The 9,531-nt window shown below is 35.2% G+C and overlaps 1 pseudogene; it reads left to right on the top strand.

Moving 5' to 3' along the window:
• LOC115305119 overlaps positions 1 to 7,463 on the top strand; it is a 63,179-nt pseudogene extending 55,716 nt beyond the window's left edge.
• Positions 7,464 to 9,531: the final 2,068 nt, after the last annotated feature.

Raw genomic sequence — 9,531 nt, 5'->3', positions numbered from 1 at the left:
CCTTATAGATGTCCTCTTTGGAGAAGTGTCTATTCAGGTCTTCTGCCCATTTCTTCACTGAATTATTCGTTTTTTGCGTATGGAGTTTAGTGAGTTCTTTGTAGGTTTTGGATACTAGCCCTTTATCTGATATGTCATTTGCCACTATCTTTTCCCATTCCCTCGGTTGCCTATTAGTTTTTTTTATTGTTTCCTTTGCCTTGCAGAAGGTTTTTTTTTATCTTGATGAAGTCCCAATAGTTCATTTTTGTTCTTGATTCCCTTGCCTTTGGGGATGTGTTGAGGTGGAAATTGCTGTGATTGAGGTCAAGGAGGCTATTCCTGCTTTCTCCTCTAGGGTTTTTATGGTTTCCTGTCTCACATTCAGGTCCTTTATCCATTCTGAGTTTATTTTCGTGAGTGGTGTAAGAAAGTGGTCTAGTTTCATTCTTCTACATGTTGCTGTCCAGCTCTCCCAATACCACCTGTTGAAGAGGCTGTCTTTTTTCCATTGGATACTTTTTCCTGTTTTGTCAAAGATTAATTGGCCATACACTTGTGGGTCCAGTTCTGGGCTCTCTATCCTCTTCCATTGGTCCATGTGTCTGTTTTTGTGCCAGTACCATACTGCCTTGATAATGACAGCTTTGTAGTAGAGGCTAAAGACCTGTATGCTGGAAACTATAGAAGACTTATGAAGGAAATTAAAGAAGACACAAAGAAATGGAAAAACATTTTGTGCTCATGGATCGGAAGAATAAACATTGTTAAAATGTCATTATTACCCAAAGCAATCTACACATTCAATGCAATCCCCATCAAAGTTGCACCAGCATTCTTCTCAAAGCTAGAACAAACTATCTTAAAACTTGTATGGAACCGCAAAAGAATAGCCCTGAATAGCCAAAGTCATATTGAAGAAGAAAACCAAATGGGAGGCATCACAATCCCAGACTTTAGCCTCTATTACAGTGCTTTGTTTTGACCAAGCTTTAGTCTGGGTTCTGTCTTCTCCAGGGGACCCTGAACATCAGTTTGCCCCCTAAAAAAGCACTAAAATGTTGAACACACTCCCCCTATCAGCCTACGCTGTGAAGTAGCTGACCACAGCAAGACACGTTCTCTGTCACAAAATAGGCAATCTCCCTCCTCTTGCCAACCTCTTTCTTACTGCCTACCCCTCCCTTGATAAGAAAAGCCTTTCTCTGATTTTGAAATGGTTCTAGAGTTCTGAGATCAGGGAGCTCTGCCTAATACAATAGTCTTTCTTTTAAATACAGTCTTTCCTTACGTGTAAGTCTAGGTTTGTTTTTATGACAGTTGGTTTCTGGTTTGGGTGTAAGGAGAAAGAAAGGTAGTGATGTTGGGTATTATATTGACCATGTAAAGTATCTACTGAAGTTTGTAAGCACTTAGCAGTGTTTAAGCAGAAGCGGCCTATTTGCCAACATTGTTATAAAATCATTTATTCGTTAGAGGCTTGACCCAGATGATCTGACGGTTCCTCTCTAAACCTATCAGTATATAATTCTAAGCATGGTTCAGATAATTCCCCAAATCAGCTTTTGGGCAGAGATCATATCTAATTTTAATCAATTGGGAAAATATTTAGAAACAATAAACTTTAAATTGGATTTTAATCATGTATATAATTTTAATAGTTGAGACAACAGCAGTACATATTTAGTCACTAATATATTCAGGATTTATAGTTCATTGCTTTGAAGCTGTCTGGGTCCTGTATTTAACCACCAATGATTTTCTAAGCTCCTAGCTTTTATGAAGGAGAATAACTAAATTCAGGGTTCCCATACATGCCAATATTTGACTCCCAAATATACTTTTGTTGGTTTAAAAATTTGCTATTATTCCCATTTTAGTTTAGTTTAGTTTTGGAGAGAAGATAAAATGAATATGCAATTTTCTTTCCTTCAAAGAAGCAGTGTGATAAAACTGTATCTTGAGTTCATCAAAAGTAATTTAAATCATCTAAAAGTGTCAAATATCTAATAAAATTTGGAACTAGGATAAGAAAAAAAGCATTCACTAGTTCTCTGGAAAAAATAATCCTCTTTTATGTATACTGAAAGGTGTTAATACAACTTTCAGGCAGAAGATATATATGATTCAGTGTTAGCAGAAATGAATGCAATATTTATGAAAAAATAGAGATTGTTAAAAAAACTACATTGCGAAAACCTTGAAAAATATTGTTTTTCTCAAAACTTACCTCACTTCACTTCATAAACACTTTTCAATCACATTAGTTTATTTGATTGCTTTGTGATTTATTTTAAAAATCATAATTTTATCACATACTTGGGATTCTATATTGACATGTCATTTTAATTAAAAGAGGGACAGAAAATCGCTTTGGTAGTTTTTATTTAAGATTTTAATCCTATTGTAATATTTTTAAATTTACTTTTAAATAGAATTTCATATTTTCTGGCTTCAAGCCATAAATATTTTTAGGCATATACTCTATGAAACATTTCTGCCTTGGTTCTAGGAATGAAATACTTGTGTCCAACTTTTATCTATGAAAATTATTAGTAGAAAATATGTCATTGATTCATGTAGTGGAATATATTTTTCTCTTCAGAAACATGAAACTCCTTTTATTGATTTGTTTTTTGGTTTGAAAAATTAAGAAAGATACAGCAAGGTACAATAAGTACTATAACATAAACCAATGTGCCCAGCACAAAAAATATGGCCAATATGGACATGTTCTGCTTTCTCTATCAATATGAATCTAATGTCTATCCACTTATTCATCTTTTGTATACTTTAATATTATACATTTTTCTTTGACTATCTCACACATTTTTTATTACATTTACTCCTAATAGATACTAAAGGTAAATATGAATTTCATGGCTGCTCTGAATGTTTATGTCTAGTATAGCACTTTCTAATTTGTCATTGCTTATTTATTAGAATTCTAATGATTTTGGTATGTTGACATTGTATCCAGCAAACTTACTAAACTACAATTAGACTGAATGCTGTCTAAGGTTGTTTTAGATGTTCCCTATAAAAAACTATTTTGTGACTTCTTTTTAAATTTTGTATACTTCATATTTATTTTTCTTGAATTATAATATTGGCCAGGATATCCTATGCAATGTTCAATAATTGAATGATAATAAAACACTTGTTTTATTTCTGACATTAGTAGGAATGACTCTTGCATTTTACTCTTAGGAATAATATTTCTAAAGAGTTTGGTAGCACTTTATTAGGGAAAGATGTTCCCTTCAACTCCTAAATTGCTTTTTAAATATACAGATGCTGAATTTTCCAAACAATTATTTTCTGCACATATTTTTTCTACATCCTATGATCTTTCAGTTTAATAGGGCCATGTTTTATATTGAACTGCTACTTTTTAAAATGTATTTTACCAACCTTGCCTTTCTGAAATAAATGTTTTTAGTATTTTTGAGTTCTTTTAAATTACACATTGGGTTGAATTTGATTTATATTCTTTCTTTTGATTTCTTCATGTATTTTTGAAAGGTGAGATTTAACTATTATACTGTTGCCTAATTCCCATATAGTCTATATTAGATTCATACAATGAGTAAGGTAGTTTTCCATAATTTTTTGTTTCTAAAATAATTTGGTAGTGTAAGGATTACTAATAAATTTAATGTCTGGTAAAACTTACAGGTAAAATGTTCTGGATCTACTGCCTATTTTAGAGAAAGGTTTTTATTTTGTTTTCCAATCAGTTCATTTTATTCATGGGTGCTGGTCTAGTCCACTCTTCAACTTATTAAATCAATTTTAGTGACTTATTTTTTTATACAAAATTGCCCATTTCTGCTATCTTTTCAAATATGTTCACATAAAGTTATTTGTAATATTATCTTCTGATAAAACAATAATCTCTAATGTACTATTACCATTTCATTTCTTGAAATTGCTAATACTATTTGTATCCTCTTTTTTAAATTACTTATATATATATATTTTTCTGTAATCTTTTTACTGGAACCCATGCCTAAGCCTGTCACACATGTAATTTTCTAGCCACAGTAATTATTTCAGGAATGGATACATGCTCTAATAGATGACAGTGACAAAGGGGGTGAAGTTTTCTGGGCCTCTTGGAAAATATGGGCTTTCCCTCAAGAGATAGATACAAAAAGAGGCGACTTGGCTCTTAGCATTTTGGGGCAGATTTGTGGTTCCAAACTGCTCTAATCCTGTTCATATCATCCCAATAAGAAAAGGCACTGAAACAGGATGAAATGGTCAAGCAAATATCAGGAAGATTTACATTTAGCTACTAAATTAAATCAACATCCTATCTCTGAGCTTTCAAGTAAGTAAGGCCAAAAAAAATCCTGTCTGTTTAAGTCACTTGGAAAAAAGTTTTGCTTATTTGAGTCCTAACTTTGCACCTCTATTATTTCTTTTCTGTTATGTCCTTTAGATTTTGTCTATTTTTCTTTTCCCTTAGCAATCCATGGTACAGTTTCCACATAGTTGCCTCTGTATCATAATGTATATCTAGGAGTTGGCCAGTGAATGTTTTTCATGGGAATGGAGAAAGTCACCATTTTTCTTCTTCTCTAACTCCTTATTTGTAAGTTCTCCACCAAAGTTCTCCATCAATATCCTTCAAGGCCCCTGGCTATTCTCCTTGCGCAGTGACACCACTCTAGGTGGCCAACAACATCTCTAGTTTGGCTAATCACAGGCTTCCAAACTAGACTTCTTGACCGGCCACCCTCCTTTATGTTACAGACTCCACAACTAGACAAATTGTCTTGAATAGCAAATCTCTGCTTTGCCACTCTTCTGCTTATAATCCTTTAAAGGCTGAATTGTCAGGGAATTTGGTTGCGAATAAGAGCTAAGATTATATTATAGGCACATTCTTCTCTGAATGACTGAGTTCAACCCCTTATAGGACCCTAACTTTTCAGGGTTTGGAGCAGGGAATATCTCTATGCTTTCTTTTGTGGAATTCTACTAAAAGGAAGAATGTTCATATAAGACATTGTCAAATTGACAAGTGAAAATCAACAGTGGTTCTCAAATTCTTCAGTCTAAACTGCACAACATGACTTATAAAAGAAATACTTTGAGCTGCCCATGTTTTTGTTTCTTTGGAAATGTTGTTCTTCTGGCTAACTCTCATTCATCTTCCCGTTCTCAGCTTTGAATTTGCTTTCTTTCACTGGAAGCTTTCCTAAAACCCTCACATCCAGGATGGGAGTTCTGTGTTCTTATAGAACAAATTATACCTAAAATGTCTTATTATTTTACACATAATTCTACATCTCTTTCATTGGGCTTTATACTCTTCTCTATTTCTTCCTAGCACATAAAATGATGCATAGCACAACTACACACTTATTAAACATGTATTGAATAAATAAATAATATATGTGCAAGCATTCAATGGAATTCCTAGAAAATAGTATTCAGTAGTGCTCTTTCTTCCTTCTTTTGATTTTCTCCTTCCTAAGGTACAGTTGAAGTTGAAATCTGTTGCCAACATGAACATAAGCTCTGATGTACTAAAGGTGAACCTGGGACAAAAAATTTGACAGCCTTTCAAATTGACTGTTCTCTTTCTACAATAATAATTTAATCCCAGAAATGCCTGTTAGGATTTCATTTTCCATATAACTAGAAACCCTGGGTGTGAGCTCCAGGGTATACCTAGGATGCTTGGTATCTTACATACTGTGATAGCCTGTTCTTTGGGATTAGAGCTGCTTCTTAGTGTGCTCATGGGGACACATGCCAACTGTGTAGAGTTCCTTGATTTTGCCATCTTGATCCCAACATGCCTTGCATGATAGATTTACAAATGATGGCCATTTTCCATCTTACCTGGTGATAGTTTAAGTTTTTCCCTTATACATAAAGTAATTTGGATATTTTTAAGTCAAAAACTATTCTTTTTAAAACAGAACTTCACTCTGTAACTTTGAGAGGCAGACTGTATAGTAAAAATCACATCATCTGTTTATTCAGTCAGTCTCCTGTTAATTTGCCTGCTTGGGGGACCTACTAAGTTTTAGGCACTGGAAGAGGCACAAATGCTCCCTTTCTTGAGGGAGACAGACACATAAACCATTGATCCTAAAACAAGCAAATAAAACAATGAGTAAAATGGAAGTACTGAGGAGAGGTATCTCTGGGTAAAAGCAACAGTAGCAGTTCTGTGTTCTTGATAGTCAAAGACCGATAAGGCATAAGAGAGTTTAATTGAAACACTAAGTCTTTTGGTGGTAAATTCTTTAGTGCAAAAGAGGTCAGCTGTGGAGAATTAGTTAAAACAAATATCAGCTGTATTCTACCCATGAAAATCAGACTATAATTGTGAAAACTTTTACTCAGAGGTATCTAGAAAACAGAGCATTTAAAATCATAGTAACTGTGAACATAATTTCTAAAATAATTAAGTTATAGATACTACTTATGAGCCATTAGGCATTAAGTTGAGGAGTTACGGAAGAGTTTCCTAAGAATGACTCAAGATCCATGTGTTCCTTATTTTTAAAAAAGGCATAAAAACATAAAAGGGTGGCTTGTGTTATTAGATATACAGAATTGACAAGAGAATGATTTATAGGCCAGGAAGCATTTATTTCCTTTTTAATTAAAAAAATTTTTTTTCAGTGCTTATTTATTTTGAGAGAGACACAGAGTACAAGCAGGGAGGGGGCAGAGAGATGGATACACAGAATCTGAAGCAGGTTCTAGGCTCTTGAGCTGTCAACAGAGAGCCGGACGTGGGGCTCGAACTCACAAACTGTGAGATCAAGACCTGAGCTGAAGTCAGACACTTAACTTACTGAGCCACCCAGGCGCCCCTACTTTTTTTTTAGTTGAAGTATAATGGGGCCCTGAAATATGTGTACGTGTGACTGCCAGGCCACACATCCCCACACAGCATTCAGTCAAGGCCTCTGTGGAAGCCCACCACAGACTTCCAGCCACCTCTCTGATAGATGGCACTTTCAAGGAAGTGAAGCTTTACAACTACAGAGGCATTGGTCCTCTTTCTGCCTTTATGCCTCATGGAGATTATCACCTTCAGAGAGCATGCTGGGGACTTCTCTGAGCTGGGCTGGGAGTTGCTGGAGAGTATCTGTCTACTCAATTCACCCACCTGCCTTGGATAAACATTCCAGAGAAGGAAGGCGTCCTGAATATGCCCCTGCTGGCAGATGTAGCCATAAACTTATGGTTTCCCAAGATTATGGTGTGCAGAAGGAAGATAAGGGCATTGCCTACCAGGCTTCTTTAGTATCCCCAGCAAGGGTGCATTTTGCCAGATTACTACCAATGATTTGCCTCTGGGGTCTGTGAACAAAGTTCTGGGGCTGATCTAGGCCTTCCAGTATACAGATGACCTTGGGGAAATCTGTCCTACTGGATGGAAGCCAGGCAGCAGCAGAATCAAGCACCATGTGGTCATCAGCAAGGAATACTTCTCTAAACACAACTAGGCTGACAGGTGGAAAGCTTGGGCTCTATGCCCCCACTTCTGCTCCTACCTGGATACCCACTACTGACCCAGGAAAGGCTAGATCTGCCCCTTCAAACCCTGCCCAGGAAGGCTGGGCCATGGCCTTCTCTTTCTTCTAGCTGGGAGCTGGTTGGTGTTGACCCACTCCTTCTCACCACAGGACTAGAGGTGACCAATGAAAAATTAGGACAGACATAATTTCCATCTAACTAGGTAGAAGTATAATGAACATGGAGTCTTAGGTCAGTTTCAAGTGTACAATATGGTGATTCAGCAGTTCTATACATATCTTAGTGTACATCAAGATAGGTGTACTTTTTTTTTTAAGTTTAATTTTAGAGAGTGATTGAGAACACAAGCAGGAAAGGAACAGAGAGAGAGGGAGAGAGAGAGAATCCCAAGGAGGCTCTGCACTGTTAGTGCAGAACCTGATGCAAGGCTCAAACTCACAAATCATGAGATCATGACTTGAGCTGAAATCAAATTGGTTGCGTAACCCATTGAGCCACTGAGGTGCCCAAGATAAGTGTACTCTTAATCCCCTTTATGTATTTCACCCCCCCTACTCATTTTCCCTCTTGCAACTACCAGTTTGTTCTCATTATTTAGAATGTATTTTCTTTTGTCTTTCTCTTTCTCTCTCTCTTTGTTTCCTCATTTGTTTTGTTTCTTAAATACCATGTGAGTAAAATCATACAGTATTTGTCTTTCTCTCACTGACTTATTTCACTTAGCATTAATAATAATAATTTATATATGTATGTATATATACACACACACACATACACAAACATGCACACCTCACATTTTTATCAATTCAATGTGGATGGACACTTGGACTACTTCCTTATCTTGACTATTATAAATAATGCTGCAATAAACACAGAGGTACATGTATCTTTTCAAAATAGTATTTTCATTTTCTTTGTATAAATACCCCACAGTGATATTGCTGGATTACATGGTAATTATATTAATTTTTTGAGGAATCTCCATCCTGTTTTCCATAGTAACTGTACTGATTTCCATTATCACCAACAGTGAATAAGGGTTTCTTTATTTTCACATCTTTGCTAACCCTTGTTATTTATTGTCTTTTTAATTTTAGTCATTCTGACAGGTGAAAGGTGATATCTCATTGTAGTTTTGATTTGCATTTCCTTGGTGATGAATGACATTGAGCATCTTTTCATGTGTCTGTTGGCTATCTATATGTCTTTGGAAAAATCTCTATTCAGGTCCTCTGCATAGTTTTTAATTAAATTAATCTTATTTTTGGTGTTGAGTTATATAAGTTTTGTAGATATTTTGAATATTAGCCCCTTGTCAGATATTTCGTTTGCAAACACCTTCTTCCATTTAGTAGACTGCCTTTTTGTTTAGTTGATAGTTTCCTTACATAGAAAGCAATTTTTAAGTTATGTTAAAAGTATAGAATTTTACAGTATATAGAGTTTAAACATTAAATACTCCAACTTGTAGTCAATATTTTATAACATTTTTATGAATGCTGTAGTAAACTGTATTATTTATCTATAATTCTTCCTTTCTTCTCTTCCCTAGCATTATTCATTGTGAGCCTAGTATTCTTCCCTTTGCCATTGACTTTGGGCTCAGCCATGTGACTTCATTTGGTAATGAAATGAGGGTGCATTGAGAATATACCACCTTTGAGTTGAAGTCTCAAAAAACATTAAATACTTTTTCTCACTTTTCTTGGAGATTCTTCCATCTGAAATAAAAAGTACTTGACTTAGGTACATATTTAGTAGACTAGAATAAAAAATGTGGTCCTGAATCTAGTCTTTACTGTGAAATAGAGCTTTCCCAGCCAACCTATAGACCTGTAAGCATGAAATAAATTCATGTTGCTTTAAGCCATAGAGATTTGGGGATAGTTATACAGCATATGTCAACAGAAACATGACAAATACATATAGTTATCTCACTGTCTCTAAAATCTATCTTTGTAGGAAGATGATGAAGAGATATGAAGCTCGTGCTAGATACTGTTTTAGATACATAATTATCTTATTAATACTATAGCT

The sequence above is a fragment of the Suricata suricatta genome, chromosome 10 (genome assembly GCF_006229205.1).
Source record: "Suricata suricatta isolate VVHF042 chromosome 10, meerkat_22Aug2017_6uvM2_HiC, whole genome shotgun sequence".
Classification (NCBI taxonomy): domain Eukaryota; kingdom Metazoa; phylum Chordata; class Mammalia; order Carnivora; family Herpestidae; genus Suricata; species Suricata suricatta.
The sequence above is the reverse complement of the archived record's forward strand: the minus strand, read 5'-3'. Positions and strand labels throughout refer to the sequence as shown.